The sequence below is a fragment of the Labrus mixtus genome, chromosome 16 (assembly GCF_963584025.1).
Source record: "Labrus mixtus chromosome 16, fLabMix1.1, whole genome shotgun sequence".
Taxonomy (NCBI): domain Eukaryota; kingdom Metazoa; phylum Chordata; class Actinopteri; order Labriformes; family Labridae; genus Labrus; species Labrus mixtus.
In genome coordinates, this window is record NC_083627.1 from 10,820,332 (window position 1) to 10,835,464 (window position 15,133).

A 15,133-nucleotide genomic window follows, 5' to 3' on the forward strand; every position below is an offset into this window, starting at 1 on the left:
GGGGGGGGGGGGGGGGGGGGGACAAGCCGACACGACGACTTGAAGGAATCTTGGTGTTCATGTGTTACTTTTAATGACAGCTGTCCTTTTCTACTGGAAAGGTATCCTTAAATGACTTATTTCCCTGATTTCCGACTCTATCCACTATCCTATCCCTACAATAAAGGCACAAAAAGCCCCCAAAAAATCTTTTTTTTTTTTTACTTGACCTTCAGGGGGGCGGGCCGCCCAATATAATGGTAGGGGAAACACTGTCCAGTATGCATTTTGTGTCCACCTCAGTATACTGAACATTTCAGCATGAATACTAACTTCCGGGGTTCATGCAGTATGGATCGGATGCGTGCTTTCAGGAAATGAATTGTATTTTACCACCCACAATGCTGTGCGAAATTAAACTTCACTTAAATCATCACTTCACGTGCGCCTCCAAATCAAAACAAACGAGCTTGGATTAATTTAATCTTAATTTAAAGTCCCGACTGAAATCGCTACTTTTAGTTAACAACACAAAATGTAACAAATGTCTGCATTATTATAAAACCTTTCCCCCTCTATTTAAATAATAATTTCACTATTTAAATGCGTCTTTATTGGTTTATTTTATATTCTGCACATTACTCTCTTTCATTTGTACTTTCCTTTATGTACTGTATGTTATTTAGTTATTTAATCTGTCTTTTACTTGTGATATTGTTTTTTGTTTACCTGACTGTATATGCGCATTACTCTTCTTGAATAAAGCTAAACAAAAACGTAAATGACGCCACTTCAATACTGAATGAATCAGACGAAGTAGGAACAAATATCTGCCTACTGTGTGTGCATACTGAATAGTAGGTACTAAACAGTAGACAGCATGGATAGTAGGTACTGCCTACTGACAGATTGAGCAGGTACTTGGCAATTCAGATGCACCCAGTGACTCAGATGAGGACGATCGGCCCGGTGAGCCGCCGGACTGACCAACATTCTGAAAACTGTCGCTTCTTATTCTGTTCTGTTTGATTTGTTGCATCAGAGCTCTTAACATTTCAAATAATATAATATCTATCTAATCACATAATGGTGGATAATAGGTAAGTACAAGAAACAAAGAGACCTACAGTAGTCTTTGATATAAAGACACTGGAGGTCACCTCTGCTAGTTAACATGTTATACCTGTTCATTCGTTCATTCAAAAGGCAAGTCATAAGTGAAAGATGACTCACTCTCCTGTTCTTTTTTTAACCGAGGTAAAGATGACTTTAGCAGACACAGGTGAGTAAATCCTTCATTATTTTACCACAGAGTCTTACAGGTGGTGTTATTAGTAATTCTTTCTGGGACTCACTCTGTTGTATGTTTTTACTCAGGTGCAGACGGCTGTAACTGTTAGAGAGGACGAAAGAAGACCCCAACGCCCCTGCTCTCAATCCAGGGTTCCCATGACGATGATGAAGAAATGCTCACTCCCGACAGGCCAAGATGGAGATCACGTGGTGCTTTAGTCATCAAAGTAAGTGAGCCCTTCATTAAGACTAAAAATAACACTTTAGTGACTTAAAGTTGTGATAAGCTGAAGACAACATAACAATGATATTTGATAATATATAAATATTAACAAGTTGTTTGTGATGTCAGGACAGGACTCAGCCGATCATTCCTTGAAGATCACACACCACAGCAGTTGACTTAACTCACTCCTGCTGCTTCCAGACCCCCCAAGAACAAGAAGAAGAGCCCCACTCCAGAGGATGAGGAGTGTCCCAAACTCACCTATACAGGATGTGTGAGGAAGCTGTGTGAAGCTCCTCTCCCACATTCGGGACGTTCTCAGAATCTGAATGAATCAGGACAATGCAGTGTTTCAGTTCTGAAACTAACATTACCTAAAATATTTTACACTTTGATTTTATAAAATTGACAATATGCAAAATTATACAATGTTCTGTGAGATCTTTGATACTCAATCCATCAGAAACCTAACCAGATATGTCATTGCTCATGCGCTTTTTCTGAAAGCTCAGCTTGTGTTATTTGATATGCTTTCTATTAAACACTAAGAAAAGATGAGTGCTGCACGTGGTCAAAAAATTAAGGAGATCAGGTGCTCTTCAATAACAGGGGACTGAAGTGAAATAGTTAAGAGGTCACTGTCCTGATCAAAGTTCATGGTGTGGAAAGGCTGGCTAAACTGTAAGTCCAGGACAGTCTGATGCAGTATAAACAGCCTTTATTTAACAGGGATGTGCATGAAGGAAATTTTGTTAACTGCAGATTTAAAATTACAGAAGGCCTTTAAAATCTCAAACTGTATCACATTTCATTAACTTTTAGAGAGTGTGAACTACACTAAAATGTGGTTTATTTTTGTGTAGCATTAAGACCTCACACTCAAGTTTGATTAAGTGACACCAGAATTGATAGAAATCTTACACTGAAAATATTCAGTCCTGAATAAAGAGAAACATGAGTCAAAAGCTAACATGTCTCAGTTAAAAATTATCTACCAATTTAACTAAAAATTGTGGTCAGATATTCTAAGCCACAGATGGCAGAATTATTTGCCTTACAAGTTTAAATTTTGCACCTGAATTTTTCAAATGGGAATCAAAATAAAATTCTCTTGGTATTTTTCTTTGACAGGAGTTCAGGGTAAGTTTCCCTCTTTAGCACACCAGTATGTAGTTAGGCCATAACACAGCAGCAATATGCAAAGACTGTTCTGCATCAATTTAAGTGTGAAGTAGATATTCAAGTCAAGTGTCTTGCACAAACCAAATTTGAATCTGGTCCAGTGCAACACATCTCATACCCACTAGATGGCAGCAAAACAAAATATGTACACATGTCAACATTTACCAGAACCACACAAGACAAGATTTAAATGAAGAAACTTTTATTTTCAAAAAACTAAATCTTCATCCAGGGACCCCAGCACTGCCTAGTAGAACAATGAGAAAAAAAAAAAAAATCAGCTCCTTTTACACAAAGTTAAACTGCTGGTACAGGAGTACTCACCTGCTATGGTCGCAACCTCAGCCATTTGGACTCCTGTTGAACACTTTGGACCTGTGGTTTGTATGAAACGCTCTCCGCTGGCGGTGCTGCAAATGACTGCAGTGGTTTATAAGATACAAGCTGTGCTGAAGGAGCTGCATGGGCCGGTTTTGGGTCCTGAGGCTTGTACAATAAAACCAGCCCTGAGGGACCTACGAGGGATCGATTAGGCATGTAAGAAACATACTGCACTGATGGAGCCGTGTAAGTTTCCTCTTGTTTCACAAGACTCTGGACCTGAGGGTTGTAGTTCACAGTCTGTGCTGAAGGAGCTGTGTAGGTCTGCTGGGGCTTCCTGATGCTCTGGACCTGAGGGTTGTAGTTCACAGTCTGTGCTGAAGGAGCTGTGTAGGTCTGCTGGGGCTTCCTGATGCTCTGGACCTGAGGTTCGTAGTTCACAGTCTGTGCTGAAGGAGCTGTGTAGGTCTGCTGGGGCTTCCTGATGCTCTGGACCTGAGGGTTGTAGTTCACAGTCTGTGCTGAAGGAGCTGTGTAGGTCTGCTGGGGCTTCCTGATGCTCTGGACCTGAGGGTTGTAGTTCACAGTCTGTGCTGAAGGAGCTGCGTAGGTCTGCTGGGGCTTCCTGATGCTCTGGACCTGAGGGTTGTAGTTCACAGTCTGTGCTGAAGGAGCTGAGTAGGTCTGCTGGGGCTTCCTGATGCTCTGGACCTGAGGGTTGTAGTTCACAGTCTGTGCTGAAGGAGCTGAGTAGGTCTGCTGGGGCTTCCTGATGCTCTGGACCTGAGGGTTGTAGTTCACAGTCTGTGCTGAAGGAGCTGCGTAGGTCTGCTGGGGCTTCCTGATGCTCTGGACCTGAGGGTTGTAGTTCACAGTCTGTGCTGAAGGAGCTGCGTAGGTCTGCTGGGGCTTCCTGATGCTCTGGACCTGAGGGTTGTAGTTCACAGTCTGTGCTGAAGGAGCTGTGTAGGTCTGCTGGGGCTTCCTGATGCTCTGGACCTGAGGGTTGTAGTTCACAGTCTGTGCTGAAGGAGCTGAGTAGGTCTGCTGGGGCTTCCTGATGCTCTGGACCTGAGGGTTGTAGTTCACAGTCTGTGCTGAAGGAGCTGAGTAGGTCTGCTGGGGCTTCCTGATGCTCTGGACCTGAGGGTTGTAGTTCACAGTCTGTGCTGAAGGAGCTGCGTAGGTCTGCTGGGGCTTCCTGACACTCACTTCCTTCTGCCCTTCAGAACCGGTCAGCCGTCTGATAACAGAGCCGCCAAAGCGTTGAGGGATGTTGTGGGTTCTGGTCGGGGCGTAGCGCTGACCGGCACTGCTCCCAGAGGCAGCAGGGTTACGAGCTCCTTGGACTGGACTCCTGATCCTGTGATTGTTGGGCATCTGCAGACTGTGGGGCTGGAAGCCAGAAGCAGCATTTTGTTTACTGGACAGTGAAGAAGGATTGTAGCTTCCTTGGGCATGTTGGTAGGAGTTTGCACCTCCAATCTGGCTCGGAAAGTAGTTATTCAAAGTAGATGAGGGATAGGATGTTTGACTCTTACGACGTAGAGACACTCTTTTTGCAGGGGCTGTGGCTGAGGTCTGCACAACCTTTCCTTGCGATGCAGGGCTAAACAGGCCGGAAGACGGCTGAGCAGCAGCATAGCCTCCTTGCACATAGGATGTTCCAGCTTTCTGTGGGACTGACTGGTAGGAGACCAATTGGGAGGGGCTTTTGCTAGTATGGGCACTCGGTTTCTTACTGTACTTACTCACAGAACTCCCACTAGCAACAGCAGTTGAAAGGCGAAATACAGGCTTTTTAGGCTCATACGCCTTCTTTTGATTCAGAGTTTGCCAGTTAGGTTTTGACACAGGGCCGCGCTGCAGAAACCTGACCGACGAGTGGCCACCTTGAGCCGGCTTTGAGAAAGTTTGAGAGAAGCCGCTACTGGACGGTTCCTTGCTATAAACACCGCGAACTGCAGTCTGGTCGTTGATGCTACTTGTTTGGGCCGAGCCTGGCGAAACAGAGGCCTGTCTGAGTTGATTCTGGGGATTGCTGCCACCAAGTCTTCTTAGTCCACTTTCCTGTTGCGAGTAGCCAACATATCCATCGCCGTTTTGTCTCTGGAAGCTTTGAGCTGCAAAAAAGGAAAAGGCAGGATGAATATCAAGCATACAGTTTTCGCCATTATACATTCATTGAGCACCCGACACTGATGACACTGGTTCTCCTGTGTTATCAGGAAATTAACTCAAGAAAACAGGCATAGTCTGAGATAAATAAAAAAAATAATAAAGCTAAACAAAGACGATTGTGGGCTTGGTGAGTCTGTAAAATAAAACAGTTGTTTATGAAATAGCCAGTTTACCAAATTTTAGTCTAATTCACCCAATCAGTCTAGTTTTCTCATAACAGAGAATATACAGCTTCCATCGCTCACAATGCTAAACTCCAGTGAAACATTGTGTTCTGCTCACCTGGTGTAGCCCATAAACAGCGTATATGCTCTGCATGAACTAAGCAAATCAGCAAGATCCTGCAAAGACAACACACATTAAAGGTTAGAAGAAATGGAACAATAACTCGTAACACTGAGTGTAGCAGCAAAAACCTACCTCAAATTAACACCACAAACCATTCTGTATGTCAAAGAAGCAGTGAACCAGCACACCAACAACCCAACTGCACAAAAGATACTTGCTCTGGATGTATGTGTGTGTGTGTGTGTGCTGTAGGCTGGAGGTAGCATTAAATACAGCCTGCTTCCAATCACTGCTTAATGAGCTGATTGTCTACAGGTGTGAAGTCAGAGTGACACTGAGTGAACAACTCTGCTGGTTTTCTTCTTTCTCTTCTTTCTTTTCTTAAATTCTGCTAGTCTTAAATCCAGAAAGGACTTTGGAGTAAAAGCTTTACTGTGCTAATAGGAAAGAAGCCTTTTTTCCCCTACACATATAGCACCACTCTTGCCCTTGAAAAAGATCATGTTACTCTTGATGGTCTTGTTAGGATTATTAATGATGCCTCCTGTACCCCCTGACGCTGAATAGACCCGGGCGGCACTCTGCAGTAATGATGCAGTCGACCCTAACTATGACAAACAGCATTTCAAGATCAGCCAGCTTTCGCCTTCTGTTTGCAGAAAATAAATTACACACCGCTATACAAATACAGAAAGCTCTACATTAAACATTTCCCTTTCATTTGAACTGTTGTAACCTCAGATACAACTGAACTGTAAGAAATGCATATGAGTGTGATAATGATCAGCTTCCTGTGACCATGTGGGACGCTCCACATGAAAATGACCAATGCACTGACAGTGTAGGTAACACATACACACATGCACGCACACACATACAAACACACACACACACAAACACAGTGAGAACACACTCCCTGGTAGTCTGACAGGTGTGAATCTTCATTCGCGACTGTGTTTGGGCCTTAGCGCTCATTAATGACACTCCCCTGCTGCCAGAGTAAGCAGGACGACAAATGAGTGTGTCACCCTGTCCTACTTCCCCAGTACAGTAAAACTGCCGCCTTGGGGTACACTTCTTAAACCCAGATTTATGATAATGCACATTCTTATTTTTCATCTTTTAAGCACTTAAGTGTTAGGGCCAGAGCAGGGGATAGCACGTCTCCTCCCCTCCGTCATAGGACAGAAGTGACACCTCGCATGCGATGACCAGATGAGTGTGGTGGCTTAGATCAAAGACACAATTTCCTGTCAAAGGAAATGGCGCAAAGGAATTTTCTTCAGGAACAGCTTCCTGCTTTCTAAATTCTTTCCATTACTCTTATCAACATTCATATGAGCAAGATGTGAAAAAAGAGGTCCAACATTCCTGATGACACAAAATAATAGGAGGCAGGCAAAACAACACATGAAAGAGGGGCATTCATAAGAAATGAAACAAGATTATTTGATGAAAGTAGTTTTTCTTGGTTGATCTCTCATTTTAATTCAAATTAAGCTTGAGTCATGTTTCATGTGCATTTTTTTTCTGCTAAGGAAGAAATAAATAGGACTGCTCAGAACACGACCTTGACCTGTGCACAAGTAGAAGAGCCACTCCTTGGTGAAGCCCCCCATCTGTATTTAGATTATAAAGTTCCTGAGTGCTTATAAGCTGAGATAGATTTATATCTGTATACGTGTAGAACCATTAAAGAAGTGTGATGGATGAGGGGTCAAAAACAGCAGGATTCATGGGCAGAGTGATGCAGGACGTGGAGCCCAGGGCCTGAATGAGACCCAACAAAATGCTGCTACCTCACTTAGAGTATTGGGTATGAAAGTATTTCTAGACGTCTTGGTAAAAAAAAAAATCCTTCTTGAAATGAATTTTGGAAGGAGTTAATTCAAACTTTATCAAATTGTGTTCAGCACATTTTCACACTTCATGATGTATGATATAAAAAATACATTTCTTTTTATACTTTATTCATCCCTGAGGGAAATTATTTTTTCCCCCTATGTTGTTGAGACATGCCACACACATTCACAAGTATGACCCTATGGATGTGCACTAATGGAGATATGTCAGGGGTGAGGGGGCTGCACCTGAAGAGCATCCGAACAGTTGGGGGTGGGAGGGGGGGGTCACGAGATGCCTTTAAAAAACCTATGTGGCATATAATGCAGTGCTACAAACCTTGGATTGAGTACACTGAGTAAAACATTGAATATTCATTCTCCTTGTAGCTCTATTTGAGATAGACCAGGAGTGTCTTTGTTTACCCTTTGCCTTGAGAAAAAAAACAGTCTGTGCTATGTATGTGTATAAAAGCAATGGCATGGTTTTTTTTTGCCAGAAAATACTACTTAGATGATGATTTTTTAGAGTTTCAGACACAAAAGCTGATTATATTTTGCTTATTATTTTGTCTTTCTTATTAAAGATAAGAAATTTTCCATATTTTCTGATTCAAGATGTATAAGCAGCACTGGTGGATTTTTATAACTTCATAACCTCCTCCTCCAGATTGACTAGCATGTTCTACTCAAAGTCCTAAATGTTGCAAGATGATGTCAAGTCAGTGAGAGACAGTAAGCAGATGGTGTCTCCTCTCCGGAAGAATCTAGCCTTTGGCCTCCAAACAGTTCTTCTCCTTCTGACCAATCGGGTGCCTCGGGGCCCTGTTGGGTACCCTGGGCCCCCTCCCGCTCCGGCATCTGGTCCAGCATTTTGAAATAATGAAGCTAATAATAATGAGCTCAAGTCTCCTCCCTCCAGGAAGGCGAGAGGTCAAACTACCTACAGAGAGTTCACACTAAACACATTCCACGAGCTGCTTCATCATCGGAGAGGCTCGCCCCTTTAAATGTTGTTCTGAAGGATTATTTCAGGGCAACTTTGTTCATGTTCTCATGGTCATCATTTCTCAGCAACTGCTTGAACCTGGTAACATATCTCCTTCATAACAATTAAGACGTCTAAACCAGTTTTCTGGAGGTAAAACTGAAAGTCAGTACACATTTGCTATTTTCAAACATGCATGAAGATAGCACTGGTTTCACAGCCTTTGCTTGGTTTTATATATTATTACTAACGTCATCCCCGCCCACTCGCCGGCTGTAAATTTTCCTGAGTATTACCTGCTGTGTTCACACATCAGCTCAACGTGACATCAAGGGGACATTTTTCTATGGGCTGGCAGGAAAAAAAATCAGGGTAAAGTCTTAACTGACACGTCAGCTGGCCACAACATTAGCATCTGTTTCGTTGTTAACAGCTCCCTTCTGTTATAATCAGCATGAATGATGGTTGATTAAAACAGTTCATTTGTGGGTAAGAAAACCCTCAGAATTAGTTAAATGAAACTTAAAGTGCTCTGTATAACTCAAGGAAAGTACAGTGAGGTAGTTCTCTTTAGGTTCATCCCTGGCAATTCTTCCCATTGTTTATATAAAAGTATTGATGACTGCAGGTTTAATACATCTTGTATCTGGATCAAGAGTGGAAGAAAACCGCAGCGTACAGTAAATTAATCCATTGTATGTGAACTATTGAGGGTCTAATAAAGGAGGATTGGATCCCAAGTGAATGTCTTCAAATTAGTCCTGTTTCAATCAAACGATTGTATTCTGCTTTGCTTTCTGCTCAATTTCAACCCAACCTATCGATGCCTGAGATATGATGAAGTAGTGCAGCAGTTGTGTCCTTTCTTTTAAAATGGGTCAAGTCCATTTATAATCAACCAATAACACAAACCTTTGTCTTTTTCTCTGTGTGGACCAGAGGATATCTCTTTCATTTATCAGACGGAATCATTCATCTTCAGGGTGTTGTTCTCTTTCCAAGAATGTAAAGCAAAGAAGAAAAACATCAATACGGCTTTCACAAAACATAAAAGTCCACCTCTTCCAACCATGCCAGGGCCAAGGAAGTGCGCAGTGCATGAGCATGTTGTACCACTCACACTAGTCAAACAAACTGGACTTTGGGGGTCAAATATTCTTGGGCAGGGTGTGGATTGCCTAGTGTGAGTGTGCCCTCAATCTTGTGTGTTTGCACATAAATGGCATTCAAGAGGGCCCCATGCCACCCAACTGGAAGTGCCATGCTTCAGGGATAGCCTCCCCTTCTATTGTGCATGTGTGAATAATCAACTCATGAAGATACCAGGGCAGCCTGCCACAACTTTTCTAGAAAATTTGAGCAGTGCATATATGAAAACTGCTTAAGTTGCCTTTTGCTTTGGGGGCTCAGTCAACGTTTGAGAGACAAAGGAATAATGCGACACGGGGAAATATGTTTCTCAAATTAAAAACTCCCCAACCTCATCCTCCTGTAAACAACCAAAGCAACAACAAAACAAAACTTCTAACAAGCCACATGGATCTAGAGACTGATTTGTGGCCAGCTGGAGGACAGCAGAGCCAACAATGAGACTTCAGGACACTCTGAGGCCCAGAGGAGGGGGAGCTGTGGGGGTGGTGAGGGGCCATAAAGCCTGGCAGCGCCGTGCCGTTGCTCCGTTTACAGTTGTAGTCAATTCTGAGATCAATGGAGACACGGTCATGAAGACTTCAGAGGGAAGCTGCATTGTTGTGGTGGAGTGTTTTACATGAGCCTTTCTTTCATACGAGACAGGCCTTTGTTGAGAGCATTTGTTTCTCATTCTCTACGGGTCTGGGGATCCATTGCGGTTATGCACCAAGAGATTTTTGTTTAAATTTCAAGAGCATAATGAATCCCTTCATGACATGTGAAAACATACAGTACAAGTTGTTCGAACTCTGCGGTGAACGTACCCAAAATGGGACTGATACATTATGAAATTACAACACAATATTACAATTCATTTTTCTCAAGTCTAATTCATAGTCAGCAAAGTGATTTGTAGTTTTCAACTCAGTCAACATAGTCACATGGCGGCCATTTTTCTCTGATGTTACACCAAGGATGACAAGCTCTAATGCTATTGTCAAATGAATAATGTGGTACAGTTGTTTTCCACATTGTGAGTTGGTTAAATAAATCTGACAAACTTTTAACATTTCAATGCTTTCTGAAAGATCAGAAACAAAAAAAAAAACACAACAGATAGAAAACAATGGGTGGGACATCTGCCTATTTTTGATAGTTCTTTAGCTTACGTTAGCATTTAACTACTTCCTAGACGTACATTTTAATGGCTGTACAGCATGATAATTTGCTCTTTTATATCTTCCTTGTGTATCCCACTTGGAAAGTATAGCCTACAGCTAGCAAAAGAAGCTAATTAGCTTCCAGCTTAAGAAAATGGCAGGCAGCTGGCATAAACCACGGTGCTTTACCTGGATGTGAGCGTTTACAGGGTGTTAACAGTGTTCTCTTCATCAAGTTATGTAACTATCTCAGCTTGGTAGTTTCTATTTAACCCAGGAAACCACTGAAGTGGCTCAGTTGGTAGAGTCGGCGTTCTACTCCAGCTCCTGCAGCAACCTGTCCCATGTATCCTTGGGCAAGACAAGTAGCTCCCGCTTCTTAGATGGCGGTGTGTATGAATGTGTATGAATGGGATTAGTTACTTCTGATGGTCACTTTAGCAGCCTCTGCCATCAGTGTGTGAATGTGTAGGTGTGCGCTGCAGTAAGCGCTTTGAGTCGTCAGAGGACTAGAAAGGCGCTTTATAAGCTCAAGTCCATTTACTGTTGACCATCCTTCCCTGTTGTTATCAAAATACATAAAGGTATAATTTTTACCAAAACCATTAATTTTTAATTATACCAAGTAGTTTTGTTCCCGCTAGCCAACTTAGCTGGGACTGTTTAAAACACTGAAAGAAAATGGAAGAAATCATCTCCATTTACAGTTAATGAAGTGACCATGCAAAGGTTTGGCTTATTAACAACTTCAACTTTCTTACTCGTAAAGTAGAAATAAAACTCAATTTCTATCAGACACAGGACGTAAGGCTACCACCCCAGGTCACATACATCAGCTGTAAGCCAGCATTAATGATATCTTTTCCTGTGTCCACTGTAAAAGCAAATGACCAAACACATAAGCCATTTTCAAATAGCCTATTCACTCCTATAAATTTCTAGAATTTAATGAAATCTTCTGATAGTGGGAGACTATCCCTGTCAGACAGGAGGGAGGAGTCTCAGGAAGCGAAACGGCTGTGGCTCATAAGAGCCGGTCGGTCTCTCAACCGGAAGGTCGGAGGTTCAATCCCCTGCTCCTGCTGCCACATGTCCAATGTGTCCTTGGGCAAGACACTTAACCCCAAGTTTTGTCAGCGGCTTATGGACTGAGTATGAATGGGATAAGTTACTTCTGATGGACACTTTACATGGCAGCCTCTACCGTCAATGTGTGAACGGGTGTGAATGAGGAGGTGTGTAAAAGCACTTTGAATAGTCAGAAAACTAGAAAGGGGACAAGCTCAAGTCAATTTACCATTTACCAAGACAACGAGTAGTGGACGGAGCAACAGAGTGTGACAATATAATGAACATTTTTGCCTTTATATAAATGCTATCGTGTAATTTGACATAATATCAACTCAAAAGACGAGAAGTACATACTGGCAAACTGAAATCATTATGAAGCAGTTTCATTACGTGTACAGAGATTGCACCGGTCATGTGCATACAGTCGACACTTGTGAGCAGGTTGCAAGATATAAACGTCACAACCCCCTACCACTCAGTTGTGAATTTCCATGAGTATAAGACATTTGTCTTGTCAAATTCTATTATAACCCAACGTATATATGGTGTCCTGAAATAAAAGGTTTTGCACTACAGTAGTGGTCAAATGAAGATGTTTGCCTCCTGAAGAATACTGATGAAGGAACTATTATCAATGAACAAACACTGATTCAGATATCTGATTGAATGTAAGACAGACAGTTACTTAAGAAAGGGCGGCTCAGTTGGTAGAGTCGTCGCCTCTCAACCAGAAGGTCAAGGATTCAATCCCCAGCTGAGCAACATGTCTGATGTGCAATGGGCAAAACACTTATCCCTGCATTGCTCCTGCTGCTTTGGTGGCAGTGTATGAATGGATTAGTGTTGTACTTACTCTCTGATGTATGTTGTTTTGGATAAAAGTGTCTGCTGAATTGTAACAAGAAAGAAGTTTGTCTAGTTTTAAGACTTCCTCTGATTCTGGCATGAGTGTGTGTGCATGGACTGTGTGCTTTATGTGTGTTTAAGTGCTTGTCAGCTCCAGCCTTTATGAAGGTGATAAATGGGGGGCCGGTTGGCTTTAATGGGTAGTCGGACCAGCTGTACCAACTCCTCTTTCGCTCACATCCAAACAAGCGAGGAAGGGCACACAATTAGTCACATTGATCAAGTGAGCAGCAGAACAATGGGTGATACCCCACTGGAACCACTTCTGTGCTTCAGTCGCCACCTTCCCTCGCCAGGCCAGTCCGACATGATGGATAGGAGACATGGACACTGGGAGAAAGGGATTCTAATGTCACAAAAAAAAAGTACATTGTGAAACAGAAGGGAAACGATAAAGGAGACTGGACTTTGTTTCGCGGTTCTGCACATGGTCTGGTTTTAAAAGTGGGCGGGCAAATTTGAAGCAGACTGAATCAGAGGACTGTGTTGTATTTAGTGATTGCAAATGTAAATGATGACATGTGTCCCTCGCTGAGCTGTGTTTGTCATACCATGGCAGTAAAGGGGGGGGGGGGGGGGGGTGGTAGATGCCACTTTGTCTCTGTCGTCATGCTGCTGACTGTTGTGGTCTCTCTTTAACATGTTCAATTCCTCGCAGATGTGGTGTTCACTTTTAAGGCATATTCTCTATCACAGCCATTAAATCCATGTAATGGCGCCAAGATGTTCCCGGAGACAGGAGGCGTATATATCATAAAAATCCGGCTGTGCTCCAGAGGAACATTCTCAAAACTGAAAGGACTCTCAACATGTATTTTGCAATAGGAAAAAACCACATGCTGCACATACAGCAACAAAAAGCTGTTAAAGTTTTTTTTTTTAAAGAAACTAAACCTCAGTGGTGAAACAAATGACTTGAATGAAATACAAGACATTGCAAGCCAAGCTGAAATGAAGACGTGATCTTTTAATCAGATATGTGCAACACACAGAGCTCTGTAATCGTGGATATTTTTCTGTTTTTAACAAGCCTCTCTTGCATTGGGAGTAATGGAGATCTTCTGGATGAATTGTATGGTTTCCTCTTTTCATTGGATTCCTGCTGAGACAATCTTTGCACAGCCTATAGCAAACAAGCCATATATTTTTCAAACAGCCAGACTCATAAAAAGACAAGAAAGGCACAGGTCTTAATCCACACTTTAATGAGTGAAGTTGGAAGTAATGACATGGAAGGAGTCATCGTTCTTCTTTCTGCTCTGCCTGCTGACACCAATAACCCGTGGCCGGCGTAATGCACCCCCCGGTTGGGACACGTTTTGTCATAGCAAATGAAAATTTCTCCGGGGATTTTCCTCCCACAGGCAATTATTAAGAATGATGACACTTTAACAATAGCCGGATCAGAGCGCTCAACTTTGTCATCGTGAGTGAATCCTATTACGCCGCAGCATAATGGCCGTCTGTGACAACAGAAAAACAATGAGTATCACAAGACATCTCTCTGCGCTGGAAAACAAAGCTTATTTCAGGCGTCTCTTCATCCGAGCCGCTCTTTGTGTCAGCCTACGACTCCCAATTGTTTTCTCCTCAGCGAGTAAATGCCCCGACTTAATGTGGTTCTGCTGCGCCTCAGAGAAATGATAGTCCAAACACCGCAAATACATATTTCATTGCTTTTTTTTATAACAAGCAAAACTACACTGACTTCAAATGGCTGTACAGACTTTAAAAGCTTTATTTTGTCTACACATGCAGTAAAATGGATCCTCCATGCTATAAACATTTCTGGATTGCTATCAGAGAAGCTTGGGGAACATCTTGATGGGATTGAAGATGCTGCTTTGGCTTCGAACAATGAGAGGCTGTTTGAGTTCACTCCAGGCAAGCTTTCCCCACAGTTCCAAATACCTAGATAGCTGGCAATTTGGGCAATAAACACTCTGAGGAGGCAGCCTGCCACCCCCCCTCTCTGCCTCTCTGTCTCTGTTTGTCTTACTTTGTAGCATCAAAAAGGCCACAGGAAATGTCATTTAGCATTTAAGAAAAACTGGGACCAAATGGGACATTTCAGAAAATATCATCATTTAATGTTTGGAATGCATGCAGGTTTAATTGTGCTTCATTTCAGACGTGCATGTTCAATGTACAGCTCTGATTTAACAGAAATGTCATTCTTGTTTAAGGAAAATAACTCCATAAAAGTCACCTTTTTTTCCCCAAGACAACCTCAGTTTAAAAGCAAAAAAAAAAGGTTAAGTAGACATTCTTTCTTTCTCCCCATTAACTTGTCCGAGCAAACTGCTGAATGAAACAATGTCGCTGGTGTTTCGGAATCATCTGTATCTTATCACCGGAGAGAGAGAAAAAAAATCCCACTAAACAGAAAAACATGGAGAGCCAGACTTTTCCTTCAAAGAGCCTCTAGAGCGGCTGTTGTCTTTAAGGAAGGGGAGGGTAGGGATTGCTTTCGGCGGCCTCAGCCGGGACTGGTTCTCATCATTTTGACAATAAAACTCAAGGAGTTGAAACAAAGAAAAGCTTCATGAAAAAAAAGAGAAAAATG